Source organism: Anabrus simplex, chromosome 13, assembly GCF_040414725.1.
Source record: "Anabrus simplex isolate iqAnaSimp1 chromosome 13, ASM4041472v1, whole genome shotgun sequence".
NCBI classification, from domain to species: Eukaryota; Metazoa; Arthropoda; class Insecta; order Orthoptera; family Tettigoniidae; genus Anabrus; species Anabrus simplex.
In genome coordinates, this window is record NC_090277.1 from 25118584 (window position 1) to 25143079 (window position 24496).

The window sequence follows — 24496 nt, forward strand, 5'->3', positions numbered from 1 at the left end:
TATTGAACGTACTGCTGGTAATTTTTCAGTAGATGAACAGATGGTGCCCTTCACAGGTAAATGTACATTAAAACAGTATGTTCCAATCAAGACTAGGCCAGTTGGAAAACAATTTTTTGTTGTAACTACATCTGCATGGCTGATGATGGACTTTGAAATTTACCAAGGGAAAGGAAGCAATCTCCCAGAGAAAAATACATTAGGACTTGGTCCGTCTGTGTTTCTCAGACTGAAGGATTCCATTCCACCCTTCAGTGTATTATATTTTGACAGGTATTTTACACCAGTGTTCCTGATGGAAAAGCCGTATGAAGAAAATTTTTATGCTACAGGAACTATAATGACAAACAGCTTGAAGCGCTTCACTTTCTGCTCTGATTGGTATATCACTGGAGGGGATTTTGAAGAATTTAGATCCTCTGATGGCAAGCTTGCTGCAATAAAATGGAAGGACAATAATTGTACAACATTTCTACCTTGAGTGACTGGAAATTCTCCAATTGGTGTGGTTACAAGGTGGAAGAAGAGTGACCTTGCTAATGTTGATATAAACTGCTCTGCCCTTGTGACAAAATATAATAAGTATATGGGATCTCTTCAATCAGTTGTTAGAATGTTATAGAACATGGATAAAAACTAAAAAGTGGACACTCAAAGTTATACTGCACTTCCTGGATCTTGTTGTTGTCAACAGCTGGTTGGAGTTCCGTGAAGATAGCAGGAAAATTGGCATTTCGAACTTCCGAACCATTGACTTGCTGAAATCCAGGATGGACCTAGCTGAAGCTCTCCTCTGCAGCCCTGATTGTCCCAGGTAAATTTTGGACAATGAAGAAAACTCAAATTCGTCTCCACAAACCGGACCTCAAAACTGACGAGCACCTTATCTGGTGAGGACAAGTGAACAGATTGCTATAAGCATTGGCCAGTTCTTGATTCCCTGTCAACAGCTAGGGCTTGCTGAACGGGAGGTTGTACCTCGAGGTGAAGAGTGCAATGTGAAAAATGCAACATGTATTTGTGTTTAACTAAGGACAAAAACTGTTTCAGAGTGTTTCGCACGTAACCATGAGAGTAGCCAGAGGATTTTTAAGTTATTTTGGGAGATATGACCCAAAACTAGATTGAAAACAGACTATATATTCTTTCTTTTTTTCACGTAGCCCTTACATTTTGCTGAGTGTTCTCATTGATGTAATTACATCATAAATATTTTTCAAGAAAGGTTTCTTTTGCGGTACAAAATCATGTTCCTTATGTTTTTCCTAGACTACACAATTGTATAGGTTAGTTACTTAGACAACTAGTATGCAGGAAAATAGAACATATGTGTTTCATACTCTAACATTCACTGATTGTTAGAACTAAAGTGGAAAAAAAAAAAAAAAAAAAAAAAAAAAAAAAAAAAAAAAAAAAAAAAAAAAAAAAAAAAACCGAACATTTCATGACTATAAGACTTCAAACTTTTTGAACTTCTGGGTCTGAAAGGGATATAAAGAAAGAAAGACTATATAATTGGTGTCTTAATCTTGATTGAGTGTGTCAAAATCAATTTCTTGCTGAATTGTCTGTACAAGACCAGGGTTCAATAAAACAGTACCTTTCAAGAACACATATAAGAATTACATGATGGGTCGATCTGACCAGTGAGACACTTCCTGTATGCAGCTTTGAGTTGACCGGAATTATATTATCATCTCTGTTCCTCACACATGAGAGGATGAATTCCAGGTGATCGTGGCTTAACCTCTATGTGAGGAGGTATCTTAGTACAGAATCCTCTCCCCAGACATATGTTTCTGCAAGACCTTGCACTCCTAACAAATCAGAAATTATACATTCATTGCAGTTATTTTCTTAGAGTTACAGAGGTATGAACCATCAGTTGGGATAATATTATTAGGATAACTTATGCATTTTTCAATATCAGTACAGATTTTGTCCTCGTTGGAATATCTGTTTGCAGCCTTGGTTTACTTACATGTAAGATGGCATGAATCTATTAGCCAAATGCAAGATTTAGGAACGTTGCAAACTGAATGGTACTTTCACAATCAGTAAACTCTTCAAGACTCATATCATTGTAAAATTTAAGGATATTAGTCACAGAATTAATGAAGGTTCATGCACCTAAGGAAATGTTTATCTTCTGTCTCACCCACTTTAAATTCTTCCTCCTTAATCTATAAGCAGTGTGCAGGCCTTTCACTTCCTGTAATAGTACCAAGTTCTGAGAGGTATTTCACTACAGTAATATTTTCTTGGTCTGGAGCACTACCATCTACAAGAACCTGCTTTTCTGCTAGGGAATTCATTGCAAGTTTTATATTGTGAGCAGCATCAGGGGAATGTAATGTCTTTTGCTCAAACTCTGCTGGATGTGGAAATGAACACTGGCAGTTCAGTCCAACAGACTTCATTCCTAAGGCAATTAGTCTCAATCCCATCACAGCTGCTGACTATATGATTGTTTTGTATGAGCCCTCCACTCACTGGTATTTTTGAGCTGCTATTCAGTGCTACCAGCATAAGGAATAATGCTTCCTTGGCCACTTCATACTTCCCAATATCTAAATATCCCTGACTTTAGTCAACATAGACACAAAACTGTTTATTGTCCCGCAACAATTGCTGTTTCATTAAACATCTAAGTTCCCAGGAATGACTGTGAAATAGCCCAACTTTTCCTTTCTTTTAAAAACTCTCCTCTGTAAAATGTGGACTACCATCAATCGATGTTGCCAAGTGACAAAGATTATTTAAGATGTGTAAATATTTGCTGAGGTAACAATAGGGATACTGGGGTTATAGATGCACGGTTGAGTTGGCCTGAAGCCTGAAAAGGTCTAGGATCACTCACCTCTTGGAAATAGCTACCCAGAACATTGAATCCTGAATCGTTATGTTTCTTGTGAAGACCTTCAGTGATTATTTGCTGATGGAAGACTTTCCTACTGTTCCTCTTTGTTTGCTTTGCCATGATTTCAGCCATTTTATTTTCCTGGTAGCCTGCGCCTATTGCTGCTTTTATTTCTTAGGGATGAGACAAAAGCTGTTGTTTTGGTGATTTAAAAGATAAAATTAAAACAATTTTAAAATAATGTCATCCAGATCACAATTTTAAATTGCATAATAAATAGGTGCAGAAAATGGTTAGGAAGAAATAATTTAAAACTGGTTAATTATCCCCACTTTATATATATTAATTTTAACAGGTTGCCTCTGGTGGGTTTTCTTGGTTATGTTTTATTGGCAGTGAGCACTCTATTTTATTGGTTTGCAAATGTGAGGGAAAATAAAATGCTTAGAACCATGTTTGGCAGCAATAGCCACTGGTCATTTGATACATGTACTTAAATGTAAAGTGTGCAGAGCATAAATTACTGTATTGGGTGGGATACAATTTGTCTCTTTTCATCCTCACAACTCATTGTTGAGTTAATTCCTTGGCCTTAAGAAGGAAATCAGAAACATGATCAAATGAATAATTACTGTCTCACAGTAAACATTCAAATGGGCATAATTTCAAACAGGAATTACAAAAGCAATGTCAGTTACAATTCAGTAACCCTAAGTTAAAACAAAGTGTATCCTGGGATTAGTTTCACGGATAAGTGAAGCCATATGCTGAATCTGTTGGAAGCCCTGAACATGGTTTTCCATGGTTTTCTGTTTTCACGCCAGGCAAATGCTGGGGCTGTATCTTAATTAAGACCATGGTTACTTCCTTTGCACTCCTAGGCCTTTCCTATTGCATCGTTGTCACAAGACCTATCTGTGTCGGTGCAACGTAATGCAAATTGCATTATCGCTGTCAGCTGCCCATATGTACTCATGCCTTCACAAGGAGCACTGATGTCAGGCATATAGGCTCTGTATGATATTGTAGATAACCTACAGTATAGGAATAATTGTGTGTATGGTTCATGTTGTTTAGAGCTTATGTCCTTGATGACTTCCTTTCCAAATTTCATATGAGGTGGCCTGCCCGAATCCATCTCTGGTGAGATACTGTGTGCTCAATGCCTGTTGTCTTCTGGATTGGCCCAGAATAAGTTTGTCACTTGTATTTTGGGTCTAAGTCTCATCCTTGACTCTTACGATATGAAAGTGGCTGAGATATGAGCAGTATGTGTAACACCATTCCTAATACAGCCAGATCCTATAGGAAAAGGTGTGAAATTGACGTTCATATAGGTGGTCCGTGTGGATAGTTCATTGAACATGAGAGACTAGTATGTAACAGCACAGTCTGGCGGGAAGATGAAAGCAATGGAAAACTACCTTACTCTTCATTTCCTTAGTTTGCCTCCTCAGTGACACCTAGCTATCTATGGCAGCTGATGCTAGACCTGTTGGTGATCCTCCCTGCCTTCAGGCTGAGCACTTCATATACAGGAGGAAATATGGAAGATACATGAGTTGTATTTGTTGGTACAGGATGTGAATGATTACAGTGATAAATTATGAAGTTCCAAATATTTCAGAATTGGTTTATAATGAGCAGATTATTTCTATGAATGTCTGTATTTTGTTCTGATCATTTGGTGTTATTATAGAAGGTTTTATATTATATTATTGGGTACTGTTCAAAAATATCTCTGAGCATTCAAATAGGACATTCCTCCACTCATGAAGGTCTCTTAGTTGTCATGCTTTTATGGATACTCGACATAGAAATTTTCTGACAAATGATAATGAAGATTTGAAACTGAAACTATCTCATTTACTAAGAAATGAAGAACTGTTAATCCCACTCATATATAACTACATTTCAAGGTGTGTCTGAAAAACTTGCTAATATATAAACTTTTCCACAGGACAATTACAAAATTATATCAGAAGAGATGCATTTGGATGAAGAACCAAAATCAGAGTTGGCAGAGCCAAGAGAAACACAGGTGAACACATTTGAAGTAATCTAATATTTTGATAACATTTTTCTGATAACTGAAATTGTAACAAACTGCTGAAGAGACTTCACTGAGCAACTACTCACTTTAAGGCAGACATTTTAAAGATCCTTGAAAAGATGTATAGTGAGATTTCCAATATTTTGAAATGATTTTCATATTTTCTTCATATAGTTCAATATTTTGTGTTAGGTAATATATAGCAGCTATTATTGTTCAAAGCTCCTCCACTGCATGGCATCTGGTGGCTGGTTTCATCACTCTAACTGATTTCTTCAAAGTATTGATCCAAGATATCCGTCTTCTTCTAAGTCCTCTTTTGCCTAAATTTTCTCCTCAAAATATTACTTGTAACAGACCGTCCTTTTTCGGAGTCCTCATAATGTGATACACGTATTTCAGCTTCTTGCGTTTAATTGCCTTGCCAAGCTGAGGTTGACAGCTCATCGTGTGGGGCAGCCCACTCTCAGCAGCCCTAAAGATGGTTTTTGTAGTTTCCCATTTTCATATGACTAATATGCTGGGGCTGTTCCTTAATTAAGGCCACGGCTGCTTCCTTTCTACTCCTAGCCATTTCCTATCCTTTGGTTGGCATAAGACCTATGTCTGTTGTTGCGACCTGAAAATAACCCACTGGAATTAGACAATTTGCTATTACATATCCACATCTTGAAAGTTTGTATTCTCTTTTCTGTGGGTAATAAAGTATACAGGGCTGTACAGTATTTAATAGGGTGGAGAGGACCCAGCAATTTGTTTTTATCTTTTTGAGCTTTATTCTGACATCGTTTCAAGATAGGTGTTGCCACATGCTAATGAATATGGACTCTGTTTTTCTATCCAGCGTTTGATTTCAGCAGAATGGTCCTATGTTACTCCCTAGATATACAATTTTTTTAAACTGTCTGCCTGTATGTTGTACATCAGAAGGATTTCCATTGCTTTACATTGCTTTTGTTGTGTTGACAATGTTACAATTTTTGTGTACAGCTTGTGCGAATTGTGGAGAACACTCATTTAAGTGCAGGACAGGAAGAGCACTGTAGTGGAAGGTGACAAGACTAGGATCGAGCGTACATGGGAGAGTATAAGTGAGGATATTGTACAAGGCATGCCTTATGAAACATACAATCTTGTTGTAAATTGTAGTATTCCTGCTAAGAAAATTTCACAAATCCTTCCAATAATTACACACATAAATGCACATTACACATAACTAACTTGGTTAGTGACATGATAGAAGACTATGGATCATTCACTCTCACTATTGCTAGGTATAGTAAATCTCTTAGAAAATGCTCCTCCCACTGTTTCATCATTTTCTGTATCGTTTTCCATTTCACTTCCGCTGGCAGTGTCTGTTGTTTTAGCATCACTTTCTCTTGCAGTTTCAGTATTGCTTCCGTCACTTACATGATTCCTGTCTATTTCACTTCCCACATTTTGTTACCATGGTTCAATAAACCTTCACTTGAAATTACTGATTTCCAAATTTATTTAGTGCTAAGAAATTTTACTTCCAGTCCTCATTTGTAATAGAAGCAATTTGTTCACCATAAATTATTGAAATGCTTCCATTCTGAACATCTCATTATGTTCATAAATGTCATTCTTGACACTTGCCCATATCAGCTTAATGGGATTCATTTCTGGGTGATATGGAGAAAGGTGTAATACGGTATGAGCATTTTTAGCTTAAATACAGTCTATTTTATAAATGCACTGGACTGGCTTGTTCATCTTGATTAATGAATATAACTGGTTTCTCAGTGTGTCCTCTTGGAAGGGAATTGCGGTCCCTGTTAACCAGGACACAATTTCTCACTTGTTAATTTTTGAGTCATCAGTCCAAAGACTGGTTTGTTGCTGCCCTTCATGCGACCCTATCCTATGGTATCCCTTTCATTTCTAGATAACTTCTACATCCTACATCTGCTCTGATCTGCTTGTCATATTCATATCTTGGTCTATCCCTACTGTTCTTACTGACTGCACTTCCCTCAAAAATGAACTGAGCAAGTCCTGGGAGTCTTAAGATATGTCTCTTCTTGTCAAATTTAGCCAAATTGATCTCTCACCAATTTAGTTCACTATCTCTTAGTTCGTGATTTGATCTACCCAACTCACCTTCAGCATTCATCTTTAACCCTCTAGATTTCTAGATAACTTCTACATCCTACATCTGCTCTGATCTGCTTGTCATATTCATATCTTGGTCTATCCCTACTGTTCTTACTGACTGCACTTCCCTCAAAAATGAACTGAGCAAGTCCTGGGAGTCTTAAGATATGTCTCTTCTTGTCAAATTTAGCCAAATTGATCTCTCACCAATTTAGTTCACTATCTCTTAGTTCGTGATTTGATCTACCCAACTCACCTTCAGCATTCATCTTTAACATTATATTTCAGAAGTTTCTACCTTCTTTTTTTTCCTGAGCTGGTTATTGTCCATGTTTTTTCTTTCATACAACACCACGCTCAAGACAAATGTGTTCAAAAACATCTAAGTAATCCGTTTATCAATGTTCGAAAGGTGCAAATTGGCTTTCTGAAGAAAGGCCTTCCTTGCTTGTGCTAGCCTGCAGTCTGCATTTTATGTCCTTTCGCTGTCATTAGTTTATTTACTACCCAAGTAACAATAATCACCTACTACCTTTAGAAGTTCATTTGTTAATGCAATTTTTCTGCGTAAGCTGACTTTGTTCTACTGCACTCTGTTACTTTTGTTTTGAATTTATTTATTTTCATCTTTTACTCTTTCCCCAAGACTCTGTCTATACCATTCAGCGATTTTTCCAGATCTTCTGCAGTCTGAGATAAAATAACAATATCATTAGCCAACTTCAGTGTTTTGATTTCCTCTCCTTTGATTGCGATACCCTTTCAAAAATTCCTCTTTGATTTTCTTTACTGCCTCTTCTATATGAACATTCTGAAGGAGTGGAAACCTGCAGTCCTGCCTCACTCCCTTATGGAATACTGATCCTTTCTCAAAGTCTTCAATTCTTATCGCATCAGACTGATTTTGGTGCAGATTGTAAATGATTCTTTCTCGCTGTCTGATAATGAATGCCTTTTGTTTTTCTATGAACGTTATGTATGTGTGCTTATCTTTCTTAATTCAATCCTCTAAGATCAGGCGTAAAGTCAGGATTGGTTCACGTGTTCTTACATGTCTTCTGTAGCCAAATTGATGTCCTCCAACTCGGTTTCAATTTGTTTTTCCATACTAAACTAATGCTGCGATAGTTTTCACACTTGTCAGCACCAGCTTTCATGGGATTAAATATAACATGATTCTGCCAAATGTTGAATGGCAGTTCTCCATTTTCATGCATCTTGCACACTTATGGAATAACGTCTCCATGCTGGTTTCTCTTAAAGCAGTCAGTAAATCTGAGGGTATCTCGTCAATTCCTGATGCCTTGTTTATTCTTGGGTCTGTCAAAACTTTCTCAAATTCTGACCTCAAAATTGGGACTCCCATTTCATCAGCATCAACAGCCTTTTATTTTTCCAGAACCCTATCATCTACTTCTTTACCTTGATACTGGTGTTTTATAAGTTCCTGCCATATTTCTGCTTTGTCTTCTTTCCCCTAGTGGTTTTTTCTATCTGAGCTCTTTTAGAGGGGATTTGCTTGGATACAGTGGGAAAGGTGCACATATGAAGTGAGCCCAATGGTTGGACTGCAGTTTCATAGGATTAGCAGCAAGCTGTTGACTGTATTCCTCCATATCCAATCCATCGGCACTGTCTTATCACTTAGTTTACAAAAGGACTATATTTATTATCCCACCTATTCAATACAATTAACACCATGTTATGTCATTAAATAAACATATAGATTCTAAATTTTAAAGGGGACATGTTTCGCCCTTCTTTTATTGGGCATCATCAGCCTTATTTAATCTTAAAACAAGCATTGTTTGGAGGACATTGACATTTATAATTTATAAAAATTGAACTGTGATTTCTTAAGGTAATAACACTAAGAAATAGTAGTTATAAAATATGATGTTGAGACATAACATATACAACACGTGTTAAAATCATTTTAAACAAATTTAAAATCCTTGTCCAAAATAAAATTTGTGTCCATAAAATTCTAAAAACGGCACATGTCTGACACTGAAGTGGATCCTCTTCATAAGAAAATTTGAGCATATACTGTACTTGCTTGGGGCAGTTGTCAACACAAGTCTTCAATAGACTAGAATGGTTGAAATATTGAGGTTGAATTTTGTTTACTTTTTGTGAACTGGCGCAAAAAAAAATGTTGGCCAGGAGAAAAGGTGAATATTTTAAATTATCTTATTAAGTTGATTTATCCAGAAATTATCGTAATATAACCAATGCAGAAATATGTTGATGTGCTGGTTGAAGCTGCTTTTGAGACGAGTATATCAGAGCATTTGACAGGTATGTTAGGCTGTCACGTGAAAGTGTAGTCCCTCTAGAAGATGTAGAACACCGAGTAAAAGAATGTGGTTATACTGTAATGAAACAAAAAAACCTGTTTGACATGTGTGTTTAAATTGTATGTTAATGCTCAATAATTATATATTATGTAAAACAGGTACTGACTTATTTGCCGTAGGGCCTAACTACGTCTATCTTAATGTATTAGCAGCATTGGTCTGTGTGGAGTTCCTACTCCTCGCATTGTATCGATGTGATAGAGAATGAGGGGAGGTTAAATTTATGATAATTTTTGGATCAATCACCTTAATAAGATAATTTAAGATATTCACCATTTCTCCTGGCCAACATGTTAATGTGGGAGGGCGATTATTTGGAGGGGCAAGTGCAAACTTAGTATTCAGTGAGATAAGGGGAGTTTTGGATTCAAAGGATTTAAATATTCACGGGACTCTGTTCTGATTTGGATTGACTATTTTTAATAACTTAGACATTAAACTATATAAGGGACTTTTGACTTCCATATCATCGTTAAAGTTTCGATCTTTATTAAATGGTAAACTTTATTAAAAGGTGAACTTTTAAAGGAATTAGAGAATAAATAAATATATATATATATTTTTTTTTTTTTTCTGGACAAAATATTTAATAAGGATCGAAACCTTAATGATGATACAAAAGTCAAAAGTCTCTTATATACTTTAATGCCTAAGTTATTGAAAATAGTCAATCCAAATCAGAACATAGTCCCACGAATATTTAAATCCTTTGAATCAAAACCTCCCCTTAACTCACCAAATACTAAGCCTGCACTTGCCCCTCTAAGCAATCCCCCTCCCACATTAATATCGAGATGTAATGCTCCGCCTACCTCCGCTTCCCCTCAGCATTCCCTCAGCATTCCCCTCCACCTCTATCACATTGATACAACGCGAGGAATAGGAACTCCAGACACACCAATGCTGCTAATACATTAAGATAGACATAGTTACGGTGAATGAGTAAGTACCCGTTTTACATAAGACATAATTCTTGAGCATTAATATACAATTTAAACACACACGTCAAACACTTTTCTTTCTTGTTTCATTACAGTATAACCACATTCTTTTCCACAGTGTTCTACATCTTCTAGAGGGACTACAGTTTCACGTGACAGCCTAATACCTGTCAAATACTCTGATATACTCGTCTCAAAAGCAGCTTCAACCAGCACATCAACGTCTTTTTGCATTGGTTTTATTACGATAATTTTTGGATCAATCAATTTAGTAAGATAATTTAAAACATTCACATTTCAACCTGGCCAATATTTTTTGCGTTGGTTCACAAAAAATAAACAAAATCCAACCTCAATGTTTCAACCATTCTAGTCTATTGAAGACTTGTGTTGACTCCAGATCCAACCTACTCTATGTGGGATCCAACTGCCGACTTCTAACTCCATCAGACTGCTCGGTATTCACATTATGGACAATCTGAAATGGAATAAACATGTGTAGGAAGTGAGGTGTAAGGCTAGGTTTCGTCCGTAGATGTCTCTCGGGAGGAAGAAGTTAAGCCCTACGAATGGCTTATATTTCCCTAGTGCGGCCCATACTACTACATGGCCTTCCTTCCTGGCATCCAACGACAATGGAAAATATGAGGAAACTAGAGGGTGTCCAGACAGTCAGGTCATTGCCACCAGTGAACTCATTATGTACACAAATAGACGTAGCCTTCCTTAGGAAATCCCTCACAGACAATACACACCTCTCCCCTTTCCACCGCCTGCAGCTTAATTACCGTTCTGTTAAAAGAAGCCAAGGAGTTACTCTTGTCCCTCCCTTCGCTAGAACAACCTCATATTTAAATGGGTTTTACGCAAGGGCTGCTCGTACCTGGTACCTTCTACCATCTGAGGTAAAGCTACTTCCTCTTCCTCACTTCCTCTGCGAAGTAAAGAAAATGTATATGTAAATAGAAACCCATATGTGATGTATATAACTTATATAAAGTAGAATTGCAAGAAGGATGGGTGCAAGTACAGGTGTAGGTGGGCGAATGTGTATGCGTGCGCATGTAGGAGTGGTTGTGAATGGGTGTGTATACAGAGGTATGAGTGAGAGTATAAATGACTGGGTCTTCTTACTCTAATATTTTCAGGATAGATCAAGATAATTATTATTCTAAGGGTACAGTGTTTGGAGTGTAAATATGTGAATTTAAAATTATCTACATAAGTTTATATGTAAATATTCAGGAGAGTTTATGTACACATATGGAGATGGAGGCACTTCTGTGTATGTGGGGCTTGCCCTTTCTCCATCTACCACCCCTAAATTGTACAATTTAAGGAAAATAAATAATAATAATAATAATAATCATAATCATAATAATAATAATTCTGTGTCAGACATGTGCCATTTTTAGAATTTTATATGACACAAATTTTCTTTTGCACAAGGGTTTTAAATTTGTATACAATGATTTTAACATGTGTTGTATATCTTATGTCTCAACATCATATTTTATAACTACTGTTCCTTAGTATTATTACCTTAATAAATTACAGTTCAATTTTTATAAATAATAATTGTCAATGTGCCCTAAACAATCCTTGTTTTAAGATTAAATAAGGCTGGTAATGCCCAATAAATGAAGGGCAAAACATGTCCCATTAAAATTTAGAATTTCTATGTTTATTTAACCAAATAACGTGGTATTAATAGTAATGAATAGGTGGGGTAATAAATATACTCCCTTTGGAAACTAAGTGAGATTGCTGTTATGAATACGGAACAAAAATGAGAGTGATGGCTTGTAATTGTACTGTCGTATCACCCATCACTACTCTTTCTTACCTAGTTTTCCTTTCTCCAAAAGCTTCCTTGATTTTCCTGCATGCAGATTCTACCTTTCCTAGGAACATAAGGTCTTGAACATCCTTGCACTTCTCTTTCAGCCATTCTTCCAAAGATGGTTTTCTGTGGTTTCCCAATTTTAAACCAGGCAAATTCTGAAATTATACTTTAATTAACACATTGCAACCTGACTAATAGTCTAACCTGCAGGGACAGAAAACTCTATTTACTTTTGAAAATTATGCTTTAATTTTGTTTGCTGAGGATTGGTAAAAAAGTGGCATCTTTTCAAAGCTATATACATCATAGGTCAATGCCTAACTGTTCATTAACTGTTTCTCAGTCTTCAGTAGTGAATCATTGTGTGATATTTTTAGAAGCAGCTCCTCAGACGGAGTGGAACACGGCATTATTCACATAGCCACCTCACTCTGGACCTTATTTTATGACCCTTGCAAACTTTGCAGAGCCAAGAAGGATGTTTCTTCCTTTCTGTTGGAGGAATAGACACTGGAAAATGTCCCCATACATTTGCCAGAAGCTGCAGGTGGCTGTCTTGACTGGGTGCTCTCCCTTTTGTTGTCCTATGTGAGAGAGTAACCCTCTGCAACAATTGCTTGGCAAATGGTGTGAGAAATTCTGTATAATGCAGCTGCCTGCCAGTAACCTTCATGAACACAATGTATGAATTGAAGATAGCCATATCCAATAGATACAACATTATGTTTTTATAACCCTTGATAGTCCATCGCGTTACAGGGAAACATGCAAGGACTTGGTCTTGATGATATACTGCATTCATTTTCTGGTTATATCTTTCAATACACTTGCAGTTTTTCACTACTTCCTCTCCTTCACCTTGTTTTCTTTGAATTTTCACTTCAAAGTCCAAGTCCTTATCTACAGTTGAAAGTAAATTCACATCCTTTTAGTCTTTCCATTTATGGAGAGAATATTATTAGCTTTCATCAGTTTTACTGCAGAACTCTGGAGGCCCGTTCTTCTTGTTAGAGCATCTGGTACCCACAGCATGAGTTCCATTCTCCAGCAAGGTGCAAAAATGTTCAGAGCAAACATACCAGTTATCATGATATAATATATGACCTTGGTTCAAGTTTGCTTCCATTAGTTACAACACTGCTGCTTTTGTTGCTGGAATAACACCCTGTTTGCCTTGTCTGGTAAAATTTTGAACTGGGAACAGTATCCAGAAGCACATTCACAGAGTTTATAAATGTTAATAACAAACCTGGCTTTTTTGGAAGGATTTCATTGCACAAATGGGAGCCTAACTAGAAATTTCATAACACTGTCATCAGTACTATTATCTGTGTCAAGATTGTAGATATTCTGAAACTTTGTTTGCAAATATGAAATAACTGGTATGATATTTTGTAGCGAGTCATTTGGATCTATAAACATGTCATCAGAGAAGTGCAGAAATAGTGAAATTTGTTGGAATAGTTCAAATATCATAGTCTCTGGAAATATTTTACTTTCTGGAACTTCCTGTTAGACCAGCACAACTTGAGTTTAGGTTTTCTTACCCGACTCATGAGAATCATCAGCATATTACACTTTTTTTTTCATCAACCATGCAAGGATACCATTTACTATCACATTTCAGATTTTTTCTCATCAAGTTATTCGCCTGGAAGGCAGCATAGTCATTGGTTCCTATTGCAATCATTTCCCAGATCTCGTCCCCAAGGAATTCTAAACACACATCTAATACATAGTCTTCTCAAAATGACGGCACTGAGACCAGAAACACCAGTGAATAGAATTGTTTTTGGTGTATTGGAAAAGGTTGTCCAATTCCATGTTGATGATCCATCTCATAAAGCAGTCACACCACCTCGGTCTTCATTTACATCGTCCATGCCGTTGCCATCATTAGAATCATTTTCCCTAACACTATCATTATTAGTGTAAGGAATAGCACTGTCTTCTGTAGAAAAATCATTCTCATTATCTTTCTCTAACCACTTTAAGGTATCTACATAGTCATCAGTAGGGGGCGGATTTCTATGACCAGTCATATTTTTTCCCTTAACATTATATCGTATAGTCTTGTATTTTCAACACGTTTCCAAGCATGATGATCAAAATTAAACATGTTTTATTGGGCATATAAATGCATATTTAGGCTTTCTTAAGTTTTAAGGCATATTTTCAACAAAATATCATTATAACGGCATATTTTGGTAATTTTCATTTTAATTTCGTATTATAAAAATCAAAATAAGCTCTAGAAATTATTTTTCAGGATAGACTGGAATATACTACTCTCTCTCTCTCTCTCTTTCTTAGCATTAATCCCGACTTGCAGGGTCTGCTGCTTTGCTACATCTCCTCCATTTCTGTCTGTCGTTGACATCTTCTGGTGTTAAGCCAACACTGTGCATGTCTGCCCTGATGTTGTCAGTCCATCTCTTTGCCGGTCTTCCTCGTGGTCTTGTTCCCTCTGGGTTGATGTGGAGCGCTGTTTTGGCAACTGAGTCGTCCTGTTTTCTCATGACGTGGCCGTACCAGCGGAGACGGGCTTCCCTCACTTTGTCTATGATGGGCGCGACACCAAACCTTTGCCGGACGTCCGTGTTCCTTATGTGGTCACATCGGGTCAGCCCCATGGACCATCGAAGCATCTTCATCTCCATGGTTGTCAACATTTGCTCCTGTTGTTTCGTCATGGGGCGACATTCAGTCCCATAGATCGCTGCTGGCCGTACCACACTCTTATAAACTTTTGCCTTTAGATATTGAGGCATCTTTTTATCACAGAGGACTCCAGTGACCTGTCTCCACTTGAGCCAAGCTGCATTTACTGAATAACCATTATAAAGTACTGTATGGAATGTTTCTAACAGGTAGGAGCTATTGTTTGCTAGCTGGGTCAATTCCTGGAAACCGGGCAATCGTTTACACGGAAGCAGAGGTAATTCTGCAGTTATTCGTCATTGTTCTTATCTCTCCCCTTCCTCTTCGCTCTTCCACCTTCAACACACTGAATGACCTTGGTCATTAGGGAGCTTCAGTCATTCAGTTCCTTTCAATATGCCTAAAACGAAAGTCTCAATTTGTGGAAAGTTGCGAAGTTTTGTTCGCGAGTTCGGTGAAAACATATTCAGTATGGATGGAGTGATATTATTCTGTAAATTGTGTGAGGTAAAAGTTACTGCCGAAAAATGCTTCTCTGTGCAACAACACTGTAATACTGTAAAACATAAGAATTGTGTAACTAGATATTCTGCACTCGAAAATAGGCAACGTCTGCTATTCGAAACCCCGACATCAAGTTCTCAGAGTTCACAATTTTCACAAGATCTCTGCAAGACGATGGTTTCGTCTAATATCCCTTTAAAGAAACTTAACAGTTGAAGCTTCAGACAGTTTCTTGAAAAATATACAGAGCATCCTGTTCCCAACGAATCTACTCTCAGGAAGGACTATCTGACCCCTTGTTATGAAGAGATGTTGGATATAATAAGGCGTGGCGTGGGAGACAGTAAGATATGGGTTTCAATAGACGAGACCACAGATGTGGATGGAAGATATGTAGCAAATGTGATCGTTGGCACGCTGAAGGAAGACCAGCCTGGAGATACATTCCTCCTGACATGTGAAGTGCTAGAGAAGACAAACCATTCCACCATTGCAGTTCTCTTCGACAATTCAATGAATCTGTTGTGGCCAAACGGGGCAAAGAGAGAGCACATTTTTCTATTTGTAACTGACGCTGCTCCGTATATGGTGAAGGCAGCCAAGGGACTTAAAATGCTATACCCGAAAATGATACATGTGTCATATCTTGCACATGCCTTGCATAGGGCAGCTGAAGAAGTTAGAAGTAGCTACCCTGAAGTTGATAAATTAATATCGAACTGTAAGAAAGTGTTTGTCAAAGTTCCGCTTCGCGTTCAGAAATTTCAAGAAGCACCTTCACTACCCCTACCTCCCAAGCCAGTTATAACGCGATGGGCACTTGGCTTGATGCCGCAGTGTACTACTGCAACAACTTAGATGTCGTGGAGAAGATCGTGAAGTCTTTTGATCCTGCAGAATCGTCCTCCATAAAAACCACTCAAGATTTATTTTCAAGCACTACATTAAAAGCGGACCTGGCTTACATAAAGTCCAATTTTAATTCTTTATCCAGAGCAATCACGCAACTGGAAGTTTTAGGTGCAGAACTAAGCGATGCATTGGATGTTGTAAAGTGCATTGAACAGGAATTAAAGCATGCGAATGGAACAATAGCATCTAGGGTGTGTAGAAAATTAGAAAATATACTGGAAAAAAATAGTGGACTTGTGTACCTGCGTGGAATAAGTGACATTCTTTAAACCCTTCATCTGCAGATTTCCAGTAATTTTCTCCAAGTGATTTAAGTCTATTCAAGTATGCTCCCGTTACATCATGTGATGTCGAAAGAAGTTTTTCTCGCCACAAGACGATACTCAGCGACAACAGGAGGGGATTCTCATTCAACAATCTTAAGATGCATGTGGTCATAAATTGCAACAGTTCTGATAATGGAGAATATATCAGGTATGAAAGTTTCATTCAAATAACATATGTTTTGTGTATAAATTAAAACTGATTGAATATTGAACAGTGAAATTAACTGTAGTGTTTATGTCTTCCACAGAGTGCGTCCTTGCCTAGGAGTATGCAGTGTAACCTTAACGAGTTCATGAAATATTCATCATTTTAGTTGATTTTGGGTTTAAAGATTTCGAAGAATTAAACGTTTCTTAAACTGTAAATTAATTGCAGCCTATAGCAATCGTAATAAAAGTGCTTCTATGTAACGTAGATGCTATTCATTAAGTCATATTTTGAATTTTATAGGTCATATTTTTATGTTTTTTAGGTCATAAGTGCATACATATTTCATACATTTTTAGGTCATAGAAATCCGCCCCCTAGTCATCAGCCATGTTTGTTTGCTAACAAGCGCAAGCAGATAGTATTTTGTTTTTTGATACAGTATTCTGTGGTCTAAGAAGGGTGGATTCCATTTAGAAGTTTCACCGAACTTCAAGGAGTAATTCACATGTGATGCAAGATTTATCACTTGCTAGTAACTACAACTACAAACATTTATAGGTTGGTACGGAACAGTTCCGTATGATATAGATGTTGATTCCTATAGGGAACCTGAAATATTTATCCCAATTGGTAAGTTTATAATACCAATGTAGTTGGTTCGTTATTGGCCATTATAGATTTTCCAGCTAATTCATTCCAGGTTGCCAGTGTTTCGCCCCAGTGTGCTAAGCTGGGCTCATCAGTTGGTAAATAGCATGCCCACCAATACACATGGCTAGTGCATACTGTGGAAGCCACTGCGTAGGCTATAATGCTGTGGAGGAATGTAGTGCTCTGGGATAAAACCATCACAGTCATACATGAGTTTAACAATAACTTTCACACGGCTGGGTTTTTCATGAACTCTGAATCTTTGTGTGTGGTTTCCCATAATAATGCCATTATTTCGATCAGCATTTCAGCTGTGGCTCATACAATTTAGCCCATGTCTCATCCAGCATAACGATATGGCATAAGAAAGCCTCTTCTCGTACTTAGAGTACTCCAAATGGTTACGAGCATCATCATATCGTAATCATTTCTGCATTTCTGTCGAATCATGCTGAACCCATTTTGATGAAATTTTCCGCATGCCCAGGTGTTCCTTCTTATATGAAGCACAGTTGTATTCGCTAACCCGGTGTCTCGGGCCATCTCACATATCATATGACATCGACCAGTGTCCATTAACATGGCAAGAGCGTGCACTTCTCCTTCACTGACACATTATGATGACCTGACTGACACATGCCTGCCATTTATTGGCATCCCTGTTTGAAGGATTTGATCCAGTGTGCCACCGTCCTGTAAGGCTATGCAGTCTTGCTGCAGGCTTCTTGTAGACCTTGAAGACACTGTCATGCTGTACAACGTCTGGCACATTTAATCTTTATCCAATTCCATTGTTCCTGTTTCAAAAACATCGTGACAACACTGTCTGAGTTTGCCAGCTAACCCAAGGCTGTGTTTAATATGCCAGTTTGCATGCGTGTGATGTGAGGTAGGTATGCAGCTAACGTGTGCTGTCAGTGACATTATTAGATTCCATTGCGTGGCGTCTCTGCAGCAGTGTTGTAACTATCAAAGTTCCAACAGTATTATCTTCCATCGTTCACTTCACCTTCATTTTCTAGAGCTAATTAAACATCATTTTTGTTTTCATCCACCTGTGGCCTACTTAATCTTCATATGAACAGTCCATTTAAAACATTTTATGGATATGTCTGGAGAATCACCTGTTTCAAGCACGTTTATTGTCATTAAGTTAACATAGATTGTTGTTTAAAGCTTTTTTGTTGTGAACAAATGGGTTTGCCTTTCCAATATAAAATTTTACATTAAATGAATTAATTTGAATATTGCCCTTTTGATGAAGTACTCAATGACATTAACTAAAGTGAATCCTTTCACCTTTGTTAGAACAGTGGAAAGGTCACTTGTGAGGAAGAAAATTGTAAGGTTTCTCTCTTTCAAGAAACCCGAGAGATAACATTAATCTAACATTGCGTACAAAGTCAAGTGCAGACAACTTGAGTTGAATGATGATTTTTAAAAATGTTAGGCTTTTCTGCTCATGTCTAGGAAACATAATAGGTAGTTTTAAACTCTCTGAATAGAGATTTCCTAGTCTAGGAAGCCAAAAATAATGGCCGAGAGGATTCGTCGTGCTGACCACACGACACCTCACAATCTGCTGGCCTTCGGGCTGAGCAGCGGTCGCTGGGTAAGCGAAGGCCCTTCAAGGGCTGTAGTGCCATGGGGTTTGGTTTTGTTTGGTTTTTGAATAGAGATTTGCTCTTCAGCACTAATGAGCATTACTCTGCCAAGTGACTGCTGCTCAGCCTGATGGCCTTCAGTTTATAAGTCAATGTGTGGTGAGCCCAACAAAATTTCTTGGCCATTTTTCTTGCCTTTTTACACTAAGTGCTCTACCTCTCTATCAATTAACACCTTCTTTGTTCTCATGTAGCCTGACTGGACCAGCAACTAGCCACCAGATTCTGGTAATATTCTGTGACTTGTCCAAAAATCAATTCTGGGGCTTTCGGGAATGTGGTGTACTTGCTATCTGTAGAAAACATGGCCAGCATTGTCCCTTAAAATCTGAATGTAAATGTTGTAAATCTATATTGATAAAGTCTTCAGATTGTCTAGATTCAATGAAGAGTGCAACAACTGACTGTTTGTTGTACAAACATGAACATGGTAGGCTAGAGATTGACCTTTCTCAGGTTAAGATCCATTGTATGTCTGTCTGACAATCAGAGTCATCTGTGGGAACACAGGAAACAAACAAGGGACCAGTCATTTAACAACACATAATAGGATGAACACGATGTGAGGAAGTTGTAGGAAGAGGAAAAAAAATTGCAGAGATTATTGTTGTCCTTCATGTTTTCTTCTTCTTTTGCTCCCTCTTTCAGTTCTGTCTACTTTATCCTTTCATGAGTTCCTTTTCTTGTTCCTGTTCTTCATATATTTTTGACTTGACACTTGTTTGTTTCTTTCCTTTCCACATTCAGATAATAAATTTATATTTTTATTGTGCAACTATACAGTTTATTTTGTCAGGTATGTCATGTGTATTTATGAACTTTTACTTTAGCTATCTGCTTACTCTACATTTCTTATTTTGTTTTGCATATTTGTTCCTTACAGCCCTCCACCAATATTAAGGATGAAATATGCGTTGATGAACAAACAGTAGGTCGGTTGGTCACTTGTTTCAAAGAAGAAGACAGGTAAGTACTCTTTAGCTTAATTAGAATTTACACCCCTAACCTTCGACAAAATGGAATTTGGTTTTAATATGTTCAGCAGCTCCGTCTGAAGACAAGAGTTAATGCAAAGTCCTCAATATCCCAATATCTTGGGTTCAAGGCGAGCTCAGGTCCATCCAGGTCATTCTCGAATTCTGTGTCCTCTGCTTCACTCATGGTCTGAACTTGTTGGTTTGATCCTGGCTAATGAGAAAATTCTACAAAATTAAAATAACCTGTATTAACTAGTGATAAGCAGGCCACCTAGTTGGCACCACTTGGTATCTGATCCAGTACAATGATGATTAATATTACCATCCCAGTGTATTTCTCCATTTTGTAATAGGTGTTCCTGGGATGTCTGGTTGACCATGACCTTGCTCTTTGCCATTCTTGCAACATGACCAGTCCAGAGAATCAACCTGCTGTGAATTAGGCACTTGATTCTGTCTCCTTTCATTCCTCTGTACGTCTTTGCATTCTTCTATCAAAACCCCAAATTCTTTCATTAGTGACTCTTCGCAAATACCTTCTTTCTGTGATATTGATATATTTACTGTCGCCTTCAGTGGCTTGTTAAGTTTCAAAGCCATTAATTATAATGGCTCGTATGATGGCATAGTAGATTTTTATCTTGGTGTTGTTAGGTACATATTTTTTAATGTTGTTTCAGATGGAAGAATCTTTCTTATATTTCAAGGCCTTATTATTTGCAGTTGAATGACCATGTTCTGATGTACTCACTTTGCTTTCCATCCTCAGAATTTATTCTGACCTTTGAAAATTTGATCTTGGGATCCCGTGGCTGAAAATCCAGCAATGATCCACAGAGGCTGGTGTGTTATATTCCATCATTTGTATTTTGTTTATTCTTCTTCACCTCTGTCACCTCATTATAAACACTGCTCCATGCAATTTGGAGATATTTAATTGTCTAAATGTCAAGACTTTATTACTCTCCGACATTTAACTTGGCCTCCTGTTGCTCTTTCACAATCTTTGTTCTTACATCTGACCCTGTAATTAGTAGCTGATTTCTGCCCAATCTGGCAATGTGTAATAGAAATGCCGAACACTACTCACTCACTCATCACAATATTCCAAGACGTACTGTATCAAATCAATAAAACTGAAAAATGGTCATGAGTAACAGGTAAGCTACCTATTTGAGAAATGCATCCTGGTAGGGTTAAATTAAGTGATCAAAAATTAGATGTATGGCTTTTCCGGTGTTTGCTCTATTAGCCAGCGTTTCGTCTTAGGTCTGACACTAGACTCTTCAGAGTGGGATGTGTCAGACATCTAATTTTTGATCTGATTTTTGATATGCTATGGTTCATGTTTGTGGGTTAATGTAGTCACGTCCTAGTTCGTGAACCATGGGCAACGGCTGAGTGGCCTAGTAAGTGGTCCTGAGAGTCGGGATACCAGTTGCTATGGAATGGGAGTGGGCATCTCGGACATATTTTGAGTCGTGGCCCTTCTTGTGCTCAGGCGGCTAGGACTACACAATTCACCGGTGGTCCATAACCCGTTAGAGGAGAGATCCTCACTTGGACTATGTGCAAGTAGGGCAGCATCCTGCTTCATGAATTTACCGAGCTCAGAACACTTTAAGCAAGCCTCGGACCTATGGGAGTAATGGAGTCCCACTCCCATTTGACAGGCGAGGGACTCCTTGGAAACAACTTGGCGAACGAAATGGAATTCGATGGGGAGCTATCAATATTAATGGGGCTTATGGAAGAAAGAAGGTAGAACTTGCTGAGTCAGCAAAGAGGATGCATCTGGATGTGCTAGGAGTAAGTGATATTCGGGTAAGGGGAGATAAGGAGGAAGAGATAGGAGATTATAAATTGTACTTGACGGGTGTTAGAAAGGGAAGGGCAGAGTCTGGGGTAGGGCTCTTTATCAGGAATACCATTGCACGCAACATAGTTTCTGTTAGGCACGTAAGTGAGCGAATGATGTGGGTAGATTTGTCAGTGGGAGGAATTAGGACAAGAATTGTGTCCGTGTATTCACCATGTGAGGGTGCAGATGAGGATGAAGTTGACAAGTTTTATGACGCATTGAGTGACATCGTGGTCAGGGTCAACAGCAAGGATAGAATAGTGCTAATGGGCGATTTCAATGCGAGAGTTGGGAATAGAACTGAAGGATACGAAAGGGTGATTGGTAAATGTGGGGAAGATATGGAAGCTAATGGGAATGGAAAGCGTTTGCTGGACTTCTGTGCTAGTATGGGTTTAGCTGTTACGAATACATTCTTCAAGCATAAGGCTATTCACCGCTACACATGGGAGGCTAGGGGTACCAGATCCATAATAGACTATATCTTAACAGACTTTGAATTCAGGAAATCTTTTAGGAATGTACGAGTTTTTCGGGGGTTTTTCGATGATACAGACCATTATCTGATCTGTAGTAAACTAAGTATCTCTAGGCCTAGGGTAGAGAAAGTGAAATCTGTCTGCAAACGAATAAGGGTAGAAAATCTCCAGGACGAGGAAATTAGACAGAAGTACGTGGATATGATTAGTGAGAAGTTTCGAACAGTAGACAGTAAGCAGGTTCAGGATATAGAGAGTGAATGGGTGGCATACAGGGATGCTGTAGTAGAAACAGCAAGGGAATGCCTAGGAACAACTGTGTGTAAAGATGGGAAAAGGCGAACATCTTGGTGGAATGAGGAAGTGAGAGCAGCCTGTAAACGTAAAAAGAAGGCTTATCAGAAATGGCTCCAAACAAGGGCCGAGGCAGACAGGGATTTGTACGTAGATGAAAGAAACAGAGCGAAACAAATAGTTGTTGAATCCAAAAAGAAGTCATGGGAAGATTTTGGTAATAACTTGGAAAGGCTAGGTCAAGCAGCAGGGAAACCTTTCTGGACAGCAATAAAGAATCTTAGGAAAGGAAGGAAAAAGGAAATGAACAGTGTTTTGAGTAATTCAGGTGAACTCATAACAGATCCCAGGGAATCACTGGAGAGGTGGAGGGAATATTTTGAACATCTTCTCAATGTAAAAGGAAATCATCATGGTGGTGTTGCAAACAGTCAAGCTCATGGGGAGGAGGAAAATGATGTTGGTGAAATTATGCTTGAGGAAGTGGAAAGGATAGTAAATAAACTCCATTGTCATAAGGCAGCAGGAATAGATGAAATTAGACCTGAAATGGTGAAGTATAGTGGGAAGGCAGGGATGAAATGGCTTCATAGAGTAGTGAAATTAGCGTGGAGTGTTGGTAAGGTACCTTCAGATTGGACAAAAGCAGTAATTGCACCTATCTATAAGCAAGGGAACAGGAAGGATTGCAACAACTATCGAGGTATCTCATTGATTAGTATACCAGGCAAAGTATTCACAGGCATCTTGGAAGGGAGGGTGCGATCAGTCGTTGAGAGGAAGTTGGATGAAAACCAGTGTGGTTTCAGACCACAGAGAGGTTGTCAGGATCAGATTTTCAGTATGCGCCAGGTAATTGAAAAATGCTACGAGAGGAATAGGCAGTTGTGTTTATGTTTCGTAGATCTAGAGAAAGCATATGACAGGGTACCGAGGGAAAAGATGTTCGCTATACTGGGGGACTATGGAATTAAAGGTAGATTATTAAATTCAATCAAAGGCATTTATGTTGACAATTGGGCTTCAGTGAGAATTGATGGTAGAATGAGTTCTTGGTTCAGGGTACTTACAGGAGTTAGACAAGGCTGTAATCTTTCACCTTTGCTGTTTGTAGTTTACATGGATCATATGCTGAAAGGTATAAAATGGCAGGGAGGGATTCAGTTAGGTGGAAATGTAGTAAGCAGCCTGGCCTATGCTGACGACTTGGTCTTAATGGCAGACTGTGCTGAAAGCCTGCAGTCTAACATCTGGGAACTTGAAAATAGGTGCAATGAGTATGGTATGAAAATTAGCCTCTCGAAGACTAAATTGATGTCAGTAGGTAAGAAATCCAACAGAATTGAATGTCAGATTGGTGATACAAAGCTAGAACAGGTCGATAATTTCAAGTATTTAGGTTGTGTGTTTTCCCAGGATGGTAATATAGTAAGTGAGATTGAATCAAGGTGTAGTAAAGCTAATGCAGTGAGCTCGCAGTTGCGATCAGCAGTATTCTGTAAGAAGGAAGTCAGCTCCCAGACGAAACTATCTTTACATCGGTCTGTTTTCAGACCAACTTTGCTTTATGGGAGCGAAAGCTGGGTGGACTCAGGATATCTTATTCATAAGTTAGAAGTAACAGACATGAAAGTAGCAAGAATGATTGCTGGTACAAACAGGTGGGAACAATGGCAGGAGGGAACTCGGAATGAGGAGATAAAGGCTAATTTAGGAATGAACTCGATGGATGAAGCTGTACGCATAAACCGGCTTCGGTGGTGGGGTCATGTGAGGCGAATGGAGGAGGATAGGTTACCCAGGAGAATAATGGACTCTGTTATGGAGGGTAAGAG

At 38.2% G+C, this 24496-nt stretch overlaps 1 protein-coding gene across 1 annotated transcript in view; it reads left to right on the top strand.

Annotated features, from left to right (window-relative positions):
* The first annotated feature begins 4842 nt into the window (after positions 1 to 4842).
* The window catches only part of LOC136884724 (gastrula zinc finger protein XlCGF57.1-like), a 73049-nt gene continuing 53395 nt past the window's right edge, over positions 4843 to 24496 (top strand). Inside the window, exons 1-2 of the mRNA XM_068230012.1 lie at positions 4843 to 4901; positions 19934 to 20016. The gene's annotated coding sequence lies outside the window, so the exon portion shown is untranslated. The remainder of the gene's footprint in view (positions 4902 to 19933; positions 20017 to 24496) is intronic.